Source organism: Carassius auratus, chromosome 9 (genome assembly GCF_003368295.1).
Source record: "Carassius auratus strain Wakin chromosome 9, ASM336829v1, whole genome shotgun sequence".
Taxonomy (NCBI): domain Eukaryota; kingdom Metazoa; phylum Chordata; class Actinopteri; order Cypriniformes; family Cyprinidae; genus Carassius; species Carassius auratus.
Window position 1 is genome coordinate 18,040,321 of NC_039251.1, and position 15,411 is coordinate 18,055,731.

The following is a 15,411-nucleotide window of genomic DNA, read 5'->3' on the forward strand; positions in this document are numbered from 1 at the left end:
GCAAACAAGTTTGTCTTTGCTGTAATTTGCTTTGAGGAAAGAAAATGAGCAGGACTACATATATCGTCAGTTTGATGGTGACAGTAAAGAACAGTATAATGGCGAGTACCTTTTCAGTGAATCGATTCTTTTGAACAGTTCGTACCAAAGAACCGATGTTAAATGGATTCAATTTTCTATATAATTGTGTCATCAAGTGATCCTGACTTCCCAGTCAGAACTCAGAATATTACAGCATGGGCTAAAATTATCTAATAAATCCATATGTACCAGGTGCATTACTTTTGTTTGAGGTTTCAAGGTTGTTGTTGTTGTTTTTTGCTGTTGTTTTTTTTTTAAATCACGTTAACGGATCATTTACTTATGTGAACTGGTTCAATCGATTCATTCAAAGATTCAATTCAAAAGAAAGAAGAAAAGGACGAATCCAGTCGACCAATCAGAGACTCTGTTTATGTGAGCGGCGAGACGCGAAAACCCTCATTGAAGTGGACTGTGGGCGTAGTGTATGTGGGCTGGTCCCGCTTCGCAGAGGGGATGCGGCTGACCTTCACATAATACTAGGAGACGTGGTTTTATTTCTGTTATTGTGAATGAAGTAACACACGTCGACGGTGAGTACGCTTTGAGCTCTCTAAGTTTGACGGTTAAAATTCTACTTAATTTGGGACAAACGCTAGATTTCTTTACTAACACCAAACTCGTGAACGAAACGCCTACACAGCGTGACCCATTATTTAACGTTAGACATTTTTACATGATGTGAGTCTAAATATTTTATCCAACCGACTTAGACCTAATGGAGCAAGATCTTCGCATCAGTTTAACTTCCCTGGCATTCACAGCTTTAAACGGGGCAAACCGGGGCTAGTTGTCACACGTTTTATGTAATTGAATATAACACTCAGCAGCATGATGTTATGTTATAACAATCTTTTTTGACGCACCACAGTCTTGTCTACAAACAAGTAAATGCAGTTCATTGAAGCACGTTGGGATATGTTCATGTTGACACTGTATTTAAAATCAAAATGCCATTATACACTATATACAAAGTAGACAAGTTAATGATTAATGAAAGTTAATTTTTTTCATATTTTGATCTATAAATAAATTATGAAAAAAAAACAGAAGAAATGAACAGAATTACCAAAAAAAGTCAAATAATTATAATTTAATAATGTAATTATTTCTAAAATTTAAACAAGTGGCATTTCTGACAAATACCCCTGTCCTTCATTATAATTATTAAAGCAATATAAAAAAATGACTGGAATTTTAGTTTGGCTGATAATTCACTTTTTAAAAATTGTTATTATTTTTAGTTTTTACCTGGGTTTTTGTAACCACCTTTCATTAGCATATATATATATATATATATATATATATATATATATACACAGTACAGACCAAAAGTTTGGACACACCTTCTCATTCAAAGAGTTTTCTTTATTTTTATGACTATGAAAATAGTAGATTCACACTGAAGGCATCAAAACTATGAATTAACACATGTGGAATTATATATGGAATTATATACATAACAAAAAAGTGTGAAACAACTGAAAATATGTCATATTGTAGGTTCTTCAAAGTAGCCACCTTTTGCTTTGATTACGCTCTTGGCATTCTCTTGATGAGCTTCAAGAGGTAGTCACCTGAAATGGTCTTCCAACAGTCTTGAAGGGGTCCCCCGAGAGATGCTTAGCACTTGTTGGCCCTTTAGCCTTCTGTCTGCGGTCCAGCTCACCCCTAAACCATCTTGATTGGGTTCAGGTCCGGTAACTGTGGAGGCCAGGTCTTCTGGTGCAGCACCCCATCACTCTCCTTCTTGGTCAAATAGCTCTTGATGCCTTCAGTGTGACTCTACAATTTTCAGAGTCATGAAAATAAAGAAAACTGTTTGAATGAGAAGGTGTGTCCAAATTTTGGACTGTCCTGTATATATATCCAGGTTGATTCATCAACCAAAGTTATCCGGATTACACAAATGCAAAATCAAAGTTAATTAAAGTTGAAATGAAGTTTTTGGTGAAAAGAAACATAATAGCCTATTTTTTTATAAATTTGTTCATTCATCCTCCCAGAGACTGAGAATATCAGCTGCACTTCATTTTGACGGTGCAGGTCCAAATGATTATATTGTGATTAGAACCTCTGTTGGCCCTGACTTCCACTACATGTTTTCCTCTGCATGTCTTCCTCCATGTGTAATTTCTCATAGGGTTAAGGAGTGATCGAGAGCCCCTCCTCTCTTCTTACCTCAGCCGTCACTCATCTCCGCTCTCATGTAGGACTGGAGGACACTAGCAGATCACAGGCAGGATTGTTGTCTTTGATGTGGCCCTCAGCTCCTAAAGATATCATCGAGGCTCCCTCTCTAGCTTCCATTAGCCTGTCAGGGAAAGCTCACTTTTACCCAGGGATCAGATTCTGCTGTCAGCTGCCATGTATCTGTGCAATCGAGAGTCAGACTGTCATTAACAGTGTGTTGAGGAGCCCGCAAGATAGAGATGAACTGGTCACATCCTGTCATTCAAAGCTACGCACCACTAAACCCAAAGACTAAACAACTAGTTAGTATTGGTAATTGAGCCTTAAAATAAAGTGTTACCACTAGCTCTAAAATGATGTTTTCAGTGGTGTATAAATGCAATATCACACGATTATCAGTGAGATATGGCTGGACATCGGCGCGCTGTGAGTACCTATAGCTGTTGCCATTCTGACAGTTGTTTATATACAGCTTTCAAAAAAGAATAAGAATTTAAAAACATGCTCATCACAGAAGAGGTGTATTAGAGTTAGTGCTTGTATAGGTTGTTTATTATGTATTTTTAAATAAATTAATCGAACCAGCCAAAAATATTTAGAAAACCAATTATAATTTAAAGAGACGATGTCTAAGTAATTGTAAGAATGCTGCATCAATTCAGTTGAGTCCTTGTCTCAGATTTTTTGTCAATACTTTGCTTAGGATGTTCTACATAAAATTGTTCTGATCAAAGCCACATGACTCGGCTGTTTTGGTCCTGATTCAGACCTTTGCAATTACTGTGGAATTTCAGGAGTGGCTGCATAACACGCCAATTACGTTTTTATCACTTGCATAGAGAGTAAGAGCCTTGTTTGCTTGCCCTATTTGATTCAGAGGGACTGTTGTGGACAGATGAAGGGGGACAGATGGCACGAAGACTTGGTGATCTTAGAGGTCGCAGCTGCTGTTGACTGACTAACACTGCATTGTGCTCGATGCCAAACCACTTCTTTTTATGTTTGCATAGCAAAGATACTGTAATTTCAACTCATGTTTACTATATAATCAGGAGAAGATTCATCTCTTATTTGTTTTGGATGCTCATGTCGTTCCACATTTTTGAGCGGGTCTGTTCCTTTATGGATGACGTGCGGAGATCTTTTCGTTTAATAGGTGTTTGGATGTACTTTAAACACAGGGTTGTTTTACTCCCTGAAGTGCTGCTTACGATAGCTAAGAGCTCAGCTATTTTCCTGCAGTCTATCATTAGAATGAGTCATGAATATCAGTTCTTTACAGTTGACTTGAGAGGGAGCTTAGAGCTCACAAGTGGGTCTTCATCAAACCTTAAAGTACAAGCTCTTGACTGGTATCATGACTCTAGAGTTATGTCATGTTCTAGCTCAAGGAATGATGTAAAGATGTCATTTCAGTTCATAGAAAGGTTCTGACTTGTATTTTTTGTGCCCCACTTCTTAACGACTATCCTGACAGGCCCTGCCTCACTGTGGGCATGTTTAGACCAATACATTCAGGTTTAAAGAGGTTGTTTGTAGTAGTTACTGCTATATGATTACACCCTGAAGATACCAATTCTGTTTGTGCTCCAGAACAAAAAATCAATAAATGGAGAAGCAGAAAGTGTGAATGTGCTTTAGCTCAGGTGAGAGAATCCCTCTTGAATGACTGGGGATGGTCAAGCGTGGAGAAAAGCCTGACCTGAGTATCGCAGTGACACCAAGTAGAAAGACAGAGTAGGGTCACCAGCTCTTGGCCTCAAGGTCATGATAGCAACAGAGGTCCCCGGGGTCATGGGTGAGAAACACATACTCTTTTATCTCCAAAAAGTCAGAGGAATCATTAGTAGAGTATCTAGAATAAACTCTTTATATACTGTAGTTGAAGAATAGGTCCTCCCTTATGAGGTTTGTTCATTATTTACTATGAACTGTATTTGTAATTTGGTCACAGTGTCTGCACCATCTCGGTCTCTCCGCTCTGCTGGTTCTCTTACTCTGTACCAGCCTCGTTGTAAACTCAAAACTATGGGTGGGAGGTCTTTCTCTTGTATTGCTCCCAGGTTGTGGAATTCTCTGCCTTTTCCTAATGCTCCGTCTTTCGATTGTTTTAAGAAATTACTCAAAACATATCTTTAGTGAAGCTTTTCAGTTATAATCTTACAGTTGTTCTTGCCATTGTTATTACTATGTTGTCATTGTGATTGTTATCATGGAGTAGTGTTGTTTCTTTTATTTGTTTTTTTATATATATACTGTTGTAGCGCCTTGAGTGTAAGAGGCACATTACAAATAAAATGTATTGTAATGTACAATATATATATATATATATATATATATATATATATATATATATATATATATATATATATATATATATATATATATATATATGTATGTTTTATTTATTTATTTATTTTCTTAAACTAGGCACTACATGAAAAATATAGTTTTTTAAGTTTGAGCACAAATTGTCATTTATAACAGGATCTGGTTAAGCCAACAGTCCCAGTCTGCAGTTCAGGGCAGGGCAGTCCACATTATTCTGCGGTATTTCCACCTTTTTCTCATTCTTCAGGTAAACTGTACATGACCTCTGCAGTATTATGGCACTTAGCACAGTCTGCATTCCTTCTCATTGCTCTCTTCAATAAGAGCACTGTAATCCTCATCAGAACCTGAGAATGCAGGGAGACTCTCACACAGAATAAATGTCCAGGCATCTCTATTCAGTTACCTTGGCCACAGTCCAGGTGAGACCGTTAAAGGGTCTATTTAATCTTAACTTGACGAGAGCACTTTGGAAAAGAATCTCTCATCATCTCCGGAGATTAGATCCGCACACCCACAAATCAGATGCGTGGAAAGCAGTGGCCAGCGTAATGGGCACTTAGGTCTGGGTTTCTGAACCCAGTGTGTTTTTGGATGAAGCACTCTGACCGGTTAATTAAGCATGAATAGAAACGTTCTAGAAGAGTAATAAGCAGCTTTTGACAAAATTAAATTATTCAGACACATGAATTACTCATTTACACCCAATTATCAGCACTTATGTTAAATTTAACTTCTCAGGTTAACTAAATTCCAATGTTTGCAGATGGAGTTGTGTAGTCTTATGATTAGGAAATGCAAAAAGAAGTGCATTAATTCAGATCTTAGTGATTACAAAAGCAGCACATTTTAGAGAAGGGAAGTGTTACGCCCTTTGGGGCGTATCTGTTTCTCTGCAAATCTCCTGATTACTCTTCCTACCTACCATTCATTGCCAACAACTGCCAGCTATCTATTCATCATAACCAAACACTTAAACTGTACTCTTTTTTTATTTTTAATTTTTTTTTAAAAAGAACAAGACTAAGAACATATTTGTTAGACCCTTTTACTGGCAAGTTTTGCTTACAATCTGTTTTGTGAGTCCTTTGTGAATTTCAGACCTACTATTGTGTGGAGGCTTGGCCCACTGCCTTCCTTGCTGTGTGTATGAGTTCTTGTGCTGGATGTGAATAAGGGACCCATCACATTGTGCAGCACAAAGACTCATTTACTTTGTTTACTTGCCTAGTTTAGGATGTCAGTGGATGTTGTCTTCTGTGTAGTCAGGTTGAGTTGAGACTATTTTAGTCAGCTTCCCTTTTCTTTTGTTAGTGTCTTTGGCAACACCTTTTCTCCTTTTTGCTCCTTTTGTTTATTAATTATTGAGTCAGTCAATAGACCATATATATGAAGCTCATTTTTTAAATTGGTTTTTGGGATAAAAGTCTCTGGTTGAAAACTCTGGCCTTAGACCTATCAAAGTGCAACATGCAGAAATGTTTTTAATTTAATAGATGATTATTAAAAGAGATGTATGAAAATTCTAGTATCATTCATCATCATGTTGTTCCAAATCCTTAAGACTTACTTTCTTTTTCGAATAAAAAGAAATCTTCATTTGTACATATTTTGTCATAGTTTTTCTTTCCCATCCATATAAAGTCCATCAAATATAGTAAACCGAAGCTCAGACAAGCTTGCCTGACGCACAGAAACCAATGAAGTTTGTTCTCAGCCAAGTATGTTTATGCAAGTATTGTACATCATGCAAGTACTGTATATGTGCACTCATATATTTCCATAATATTCTGCTGTAAAAACTAATAGGACTGCAAGAATTTATATAAAATGATAAATTGATGCTTCACCAAATTCTAACTGACCCTCTGATGTCACAAATGATGTCACAAAAGCTATTCTTTTTAAAATTTTAATAAATCATTTAGTTTGTGTGTGTGAAAAATGTTATGGTAACACTTTAGTATAGAGACCAATTCTCACTCTTAACTAGTTGCTTATTAGCATGCATATTGGCTGTTTATTAGTACTTCTAAATCACATATTCTGCATGACCATATCCTACATCCTTGTCTAATACATAAACTTAAAAACTATCTTACTTACTCTAAATCAGGAGTAATTTGGAGTTTACTGAGGGGAAAAGTCGCAATTAATAGTTTGTTAATAGTGAGAACTGGACTTTAAAATAAAGTGTGACTGATATTATAAACTTTAAGAACTTTCTTGGATCCAGTGTGAGCCAAATCATTTGAACATCTGTAGTCATGCTGGATTTCGCCAGATCTCATTCAGTTAGATATCTGTTCAGAGCCATATGCTTCACCTGCAGTTAGTGATACCTGAGCCCATGTTTCTCCCAGGGCCCCATCCAGCTCTCGCTGTGGCCTCAGAGGCAAATGGACAAACTCATCTCCATTTCCCAGCCCAGTGAGGCAGACAAAGGAAGCCCTTGTTGCGGGGCTCTGATCTCTCTGAACCTGCGGGCCAGAGAACAGGAAGGCTTCTGAGAGTCTGCAGGAGAACGGGCGAGCGAAAGAGCGTGTGCGCTGTAATCAGTTGGCCAATTAATCAGACCCTGGTCTCTCACCCCCATGTAATGAGAGAGACTGACACTCAAGGGTTCCTTTCTCAACATACGAACCTTGGGAAGGGATACTTCTTCTTTGTATGCACAGATAAGCTATACACATTTGTTATGTGCTGGTTACCATTTAAAATTTACCAATTTTACCAAGATTAAAATAATATTTGTGATAATTATGAAAGGCAGTTAGTCTAAGTAGTCTAAAGGCTTTGGGACAGAAGACCAATTTGCTTCTCAGTTCATGATGTACTTCTGACAGTATTCCTTTAGATAGACCCGTATTTTAACTTGGATGGACTAATGAAGGGTTGAGACACCAAGTGCACATTCTCAGAATTTCTTTAAAGCTTTCTAAGCTGCTTTTAGGTGTCATGTACCAAAAAGTAATCATAAGAGCCCACAAAGAAATTTAACGCTAAATATAAGAAGCGTGTAATTTTACCAGGGTGGCCGTTGATGCCCTTAAAATTGCTGTGGAAAGAGACGTTCAGCTTCCCTTTCTGAAACCTTTTTCATGGTTCAGTTCAGGTGCCAAACGGTGTGGCTCACTCCTCTGATCTTTACAATCTTATCGACTCCAAACTTTTAAGAAGTAGTTTTTGTCAGATATGTATAAGCTTTGATTTAGTTTATTTTTAACATGTTGCCTTGAAAATATATCCTTTCATTATATTAGAATTTGCCTTTGTTAGCCAAGATGCTAAGTATTACATTTACGTTTTCTATAATCATTGGAAGTTTGTAGATTTGTTAAGTTATTAATTATTGTTTAAGTAAACTGAACTGCAGGTCACAGCTAGTTCAACTTCAGGTTTTTTCAGGACAGCAACAGTGGGAATGTTTGATGGCTTTTTGTAGTCAGGATATTAAGGTACGTGCCTAAGCAGAAATTGACTTAAACTTAAAAATTAAGACTAAAATCTTCACTAAATGTGTAACAACTAGTGCTGGTCTTCTCACAATTGAGAATTATCTACTACAAGCTTCTTTTTCTATCCTAACTTACCATGACCCTCATCTTCACACACACATAAATACACACCTCAGGGATTTTCCACACAAATCTCTCTTAGGCACGACTAGACCTGATCGGATAACAGAAAGGCATTATCCTGAATTTATGACTGTACGTCACCTCCGTTATCCACATGACTTAGCCTGAAGGAAATAATGGAAATCTTTACATGGCAGTTTTATATAACAATAAACAATTGCCATTCTGATGTTTATCTGTTGATGGAAAAGATTGTGCAAGTTAGTAATAGATTTACAGAATGAACAGATTTAAACTATTAGCCTACATCCTTCCCTAACAAATAAAGACCGGAATAAATAAATTACCACGATCTGCTCATTTTCTTTCTTTTATTCTCAGTACTAATCGATACTTAGTACTATTTAATTAAAAAATTGTTTCATTTAATTTGAGTTCAAATGCATTTGTGAGTTAATTTATTATTTAAAGTGACTTTAGAATATAAAAAATTAAAATATGACTTAAATGTAAAGCACAAATAGTTTTTTTATTAAAAGATGTCTGCTAGTCCACCCGAGTACTAATAGCCCCCCCGTATTGTCCTCAGGCCTCTGTGTTTTACAGCCTACATGTCTGTGTGCTGACTTGGTCAGTATTGATAAAGGAGTGGAAAGGCACCAATCACAAATGAGCAATAAAAGGAGTCACACAAAGCCCCCTTGAGTTTATATCCTTGACCTGGTGTGTTTATGACGGTCTGTCTTCCTGTGAAGGTGGGCTCACGTACCTAACCAGTGACTGACCAATGAAAGACAAAGAAGATTGTGTAGGAAAAATCCTGAACTCTTTCAGTCCAGAGAGGAAATGAAGATGTTTGTCAAGTAAGCAGTCTGGATAGATAGATAGATTTAACTGTGTGGTTACTCTAATTGTTTTCCCTTTTTTATCAGCTGTTTCTTAAGGAGGAAAGTCGTTTAAGAGAGAAAGTGGAAGCGATTTATCCATTTGAGGATCTCAACAGGAAGTCTCAGGTAACTGGAACATTTGAATGTTTGAGTTGTTCTTTCAGTGTTGCCATGCCATGATGATTCATGAGCTTGGTAGATATATACACACTTGAGTGTGTGGCGTACTTGAAATTCTGCCAGTGTTACTGTGTACTGAGGCAACATGGAGGTCTTAGAAATATTGCTTTGATGTCACTTTCTGCCCATATTCCAAAAGAAATCTGATACCTCAAAGTGTCTTGGAACCGGGGCGTTTGGGTCTTTAAAGCTTATTTTTCTAACACATGCTAAGCTTTCAGTTATGACATATTTCAAGAGACATGACATGTGGGTTTAAGTGTTTTTCACTTGAATGCTCAGGATCTGGGTCGGACTTATGCAGGTGCCTCCAAGTGAACTGTGGGAATGTTTTTTTTTTTAATCTTTATTTTCAGACAAATTGTTTTTAAATTGCTAGACTTAGGATCACATTTACGAGAAGGTTGTTGAGGAGCATTAAATCATGCCAATCATAGGACAAAAAGCTAGATTGGTCCAGTACATCTGAAGATTGGCCTTAAAGATTAGATTTCATGTGACATCACATTTCTTCCCCAGTTTCTTCACATTCCTCTTTTTTTTCAACTGTAACCTCAAAGAAGCAGAAATAGAGCACTGTATAATGTAATGAAATGGATCCACCGGCCCTCAGGCCATCAGAAAAGCCCTCCGGCCCTTGAGACACCTATAGAAGAGCACGTCATGTGTCCTGTTTTATCTGTCAAAAGACAGAAATCTGCTGGTTTCAAAACAAAGTAGTAAATCTGTCAGCAGTGTGTTCCAGTATAAGAGATGACAGAGAAATATAGTATTCCTGGACATATACTGTACATCTTGTTTTGGCATTTATGTTTGCAAATCTCCTTTGAGTATGAACCCAGTCTGACTTTTACCATCCCTTAAGAACACAAGATAAGACATAAATAAAGCATGTGGCTGTAAGTGACTCTTAATAGCTATGGAGTCTATTTCTGAAAGACCAGGAAGAAAAGTCATATTAATTACATTTCTCTGGCTCATTGAAAATAGTGGATTAACTCATTCTAAGACTAACTGAAGAAAGACCCTGAAGTCACAACAATTTGTACTTGATTCCTTCCTTTCCAATCCTGTTGAGCCTCTGTTTTGAAATCGTCACTGTGGAAGATGCTTTCCCTGGAGGCAGGACAAGACAGTGGCTGATTAGCATTCTCCACTAAAATGTGTTTAAAGAACCGTTTCTTATTTTTATAGAAATAGTGCCATGACATAAACCATAAAGCTTTAAACCTTCACTTAAAGACATAAATGGGGGAAAAACAAACTGTCTATGGCCAAAAGGCAGTCGTGAAATATTCAGGAATGTATTTGAGAATATCACCAGTGTTTTATTTGGTTATTCAAAGGATAATCCACCATTAATTTTTAGGGATTTTTAAAAGCCCTGGTTAGTCTGGGAACATTCCTGTAATTCTAACCCTGTCAGCACATCAGGCTTTTATAAAGCTCAAAGGATGCACTAAAACTCACGGTGGTGTGATGTTTACACAAGACTGGAAGATTTCACAGCTGTATATTTACTGTGACAGCCGTGAGGGACAGCTAGAGCTGAAGCTATCATATGAGCAGTGCTGTATCATATTTCATTGATATTCCACATGTAGTTTTTTATGGGGACTGGCAGAAGGCTATACTGTAATATATTTTAGTACATGATATTCATATTGTATCAGAAAGTCAGTGGTAACACACAGTATGAAGCCTGTATTTCCTGTTATTGAGGTGTTGATGTGATTTGTACACTCAGCAGTCTTTTCCTCACTTCACTCACTGATGATCTCACCTCTCAATGGCAGCTCTCCATAGAATGAATAACACATACTGTACTGCTAACTGTTGCTGCTGCTCGCAGTTATACTGTAGGTCAAATTATTTTATAAGATGTAATTTAATTTGTGATTTATTCGAAGTATATCACAGTAGGTAAATTCCCCTTGAGGAACTAAAGCCTAAATAACCTGCATGCCACATTGGTAAAAATAAAATAAAGTAAGGCGATCCCTGCTCATTTCCATGTGTTAGCAGTTCCTGGCTCAAATTCAACTGTTTTATTTTCCCCATGCAAGTGCATGACAGAAGGTTTAATCATGGTGATGCTTGGTTCTGAATAAAAAGCTTTATTTATGATACGCTAAATAACCACCTCTCTAAGTAGGTGTTGTATAATGCACTACCATTAAAGTGTGTCTTTTTGTTTTGTTTTTAAAAAGGAAATTGGTAATTACTTTTTTAAATGAAAAATAAATAAATGAATAGAAAAGTTATTTTAAATTGTAAGATGTAAGATCCTCATGAATAGTTTTTACAATACAGTGAATGAATTGAATCTCCCTGCTAGAGATTCTAAGTAATAAAGCAATCGACTTTGCAAACCCCCAAAGATTATCAAGTACCTCTTATCATTAGTGGGTTTAGTGTTGATCTCTACAGATTTTAGCAAAAGTCAATGCATGAATCACTCATATAGTGTAATGAGGGAAAGTACAGTTCATGTGTTCTGGGTGTTCCAGAGGTTAAGGAGATGGGGTGTGAGCTAAGTGTGTTTGTGTGAATGCTAATTACATGGGACTAGACTGGCTTGACACCACACTGTCACTGACTTCACACAAAGGCTAGAGGCTCCACCCCCACAATGCACCTGCCGTCCAATCAGAAGCCTGGGTTTTCAGGAGGGTTGGGGTCAGTGGTTTCTTTTCTGTTGTTGTGAGAGAGAGCTGAAATGGAAAATGTCTTCTAAGCTTTCTCTTTCCTTTTCCTTTTCCTTTTCCTTTGAAAGTCTCAGTCAAGACAGGAGCCTCTGCACATTTATCAGGGGAATCTGTCTACTTGCCTGTTAAACCTATAAGCTTTCCATGCAGACAAAAAGGTAAGTCTTTGTTGTGTGTGTATATATATATAATATATATATATATATATATATATATTATATAATATATATATATATATATATATATATATATATATATATAAAATTTATGCATGTTTTGTGTAAATATCATTTAGTGTGATATTTGTATGGGATGAGTAGGTATGTGTTTTTTTAAAGGCATAAGTTTCTGTAAATTCTAAATATCAGATTCTAACAGATGTTTTATATATATATATATATATATATATATATATATATATATATATATAAAGTTACTATGTTAAAAGTCTTGGTTTATTCAGGTAGCTTCACAGATCACTGAAGCAATCAACAGGCCTCTGAAGTTCTCACAACAGTCAGACAGAACTGGCCTCTAGAACTCATTTACATTTTCATTTCACTTAAAGATATTTACTGTCAAAAAATGCATTTAAATATCCAACTAGACTACGGTTTTGATCTAAAATCCAACCATGTTTCAGAATGCAGCCTTTGTGTATGTAAGAATGAGCGCATGTTTGTGTGGTTTTGAAATCAGCATAAAAATGCCAAAATAAAGATGCATGCAAATGGCCATTTTATGCTCTTCACTCTTAATGAACTGCTTTTAAGACCCTACATGTGCTCTGGCTGGTTTGTGACCTAAGAACACTTATGTTTGGAGCTGAAAAGCTTCAGACTGCAGGCCCCTGTGTGTGTTTTAACCTCTAGGTCAGTGGAGCTGATTGCTGTTGTGCTGTCAGTCATTATATATGTGTGATCTCTCTTTACTCTGCTAGAGACCTTAGGAGAAGATTGTCACTGCACAAGATTAATGACACTCGTCTGTTTGCTTTTAAACCATATGCTGTCTGCAGATGAAGGAGAGCCTGTGCAATTCTGTGTACTAAACTGATGCTGAGTGCTTGATTTAAGTCATTTGAAAAGTAAAATATATGTATTTAAAGAACTTGCCCACAGCATGTTTCGCTGATGCACTCTCATGTTTTTTCAAACAGGAAATAAGTTACGCAGTAGGCAAACGTCCATCACACACAGTGAGATTGTCAATGCTGTGTAACTAAACTCTGATGGATACAAGCACTAGAGCATGTTAATGTCCTCAGAGAATGTGTTCAGCCTTAATCATTAACCTCTGAGGTCACCGTGCCTTACTGCTTCTTAAAATGCCAGGGGCAGGTGCAAGACATTTCAAAAATGGGGGCGGAAGACGTGGATGGGGACTTTAGTCCCTCGTCATCAGTTATTAGGCTGGATTTTGGTTTCCTGCTTAAAAATGTAGGTACTTGCAATTGAAGTACTGTACCTGAGGGCTTTATGTAAATGGTCATGAATCCAGCTCATTCAGTTAATTGAATAATGCATGAAATTAATACTGTTTGGATGATTAGAATTCATATGTTGTGCTTCTTCAGAGTATGAGCCTTTTGCTGTAATTAAAAGAAGTAATGTGTGAATCCATCCATCCATCATCTCTATTTCTGTTCTGTTATTTAGGCATTTGTGATTAGTGGTTATTCTGTCATAGGTATAGTTCAATTCTGTCATTAATTACTCATCCTCATGTCATTGCAAACCCATAAAACCTTTGTTCATTTTCTGAACACAAATTAAAATATTTGTATGTAATCCGAGAGCTCTTTGGCACTTCATAATGCAACCCTAATCTTTGAACGTGCATCAAAGACTGAAACAGAAAGAGACTTAAACTTTATCTTCGACTGTTTATTTTAGGAGTCACTATCAGTGTTTTAAACATGGCAGCAGATCTGGCCTTAGTCACTGTTCTCGTCCAGCTTCTTGTTGATTTGGTGACAGGTGACAGCATTGACTTCTACAATATCATGCCTGCTGTAGAAGGTGAGTTTGTTTATTCCAGGTCATTTAGTTGTTTTCTTCATTCATTTTAATTTTGTAAACTTCCAGTGACTTTATAGCGATACTATAACACAGTGTTCATGTCTGTGCAGCCACCCCATACCCCAAGAGTTTCAAGTGCTTCACATGTGAACAGGCCTTAGACAACTACAGCTGTAACCGCTGGGCAGAAGATGTGTGGTGTCCTCAGAGTGAGTTTCCTAAACAAACCCACCACTCTCAGATCTGCACAGTTGTCTCTAGATCACTAGCAAAACCTGTTTCTTCATTTACAGATACTCAATTTTGTATGACAATACACCACTTCAGCCATCATGGAAAGACAAAATTAGTTACCAAAAGATGTGCTGTGCGTGAAGAATGCCAGTTAGCTGGCTGTAGACATCACAAAAACACACACCATGTGAGTATTCACATGCACATTATTCCACTCATACCCATGTATAATATCTAACATCAAAACTATTCACTTGCAAAATGTGTTTCTGTCTTGCAGGAGTGCATTTCTTGCTGTGAAGGATGGTTTGTAACGTAGAGCTGCCGACCAATCACAGTAATGCAGTGTTTACCCAGAGACAAACCCAAAGCTCGGCAGCACCCACTTTCAGGATCTGGGATTGTGTGACCCTGCTGGTCCCAGTTCTCCTGGGACTGCTACCATTGTGATCCTCAGTCATAAGAACCTGTTCGGTGATGAACAGCACTGCAAATCATTGAGACTGAGGAGACGTCATCCACACTGGAATATTAATACAGTCAGATGGATGTTTTCATTAAGGTCACACACTGTAATATAATGCAGGAGAAAGCTAGCGTTCCCATTCATCTCAGTGGCAGGATGTCGCACTCGCAGGATTCTCTCTAAGAATGTGATTGGCATTTTGCTGATGGGCTCGCAGATGTTCTCATGACTGATCAGTGACTAATCACTCTGGAGCCGCAAGAAAATTACATCATGGCTTGACTGATTGGGTAATGAACCACAAGAAGAAAGCACTTACTAGTGACTGTCTGGAGCTGTAATATAAGTCAATTTCACACTTGGAGGCTCCCTTCAAAAACAGTTGTGACAATGAATAATCTACAATAATATAATGACATGTTTGTGACTTATACATTGCTTAAAATTATTTTATTCTCTTAGAAAACACAATGACTTGGAGTGGAGACAGATGCATTTTGCAACCAAATGGTGTAGTGGCAACTCAACTATGCAAATCAGCAAAACCATATCTTCATTTTTCAGCGAGGAGACAGCCAGTGGTTGAGGAACTGTGTGCACGGGAAGTTGCTGTGTCAGGAAGATCTGTCAATGGAGTACTTTTGCTTCTAATCACTGCTTACTAATGACGTGCTAAATAGGACAGAGACCAGACGGGGTTGCAAACAGCATTTAGCAACTAAAGCAGTG

General features: G+C 37.3%; 1 pseudogene; it reads left to right on the top strand.

Annotated features, from left to right (window-relative positions):
• Positions 1-486: 486 nt before the first annotated feature.
• LOC113108576 (ly6/PLAUR domain-containing protein 6B-like) lies at positions 487-14,871 on the top strand (annotated as a pseudogene).
• Positions 14,872-15,411: the final 540 nt, after the last annotated feature.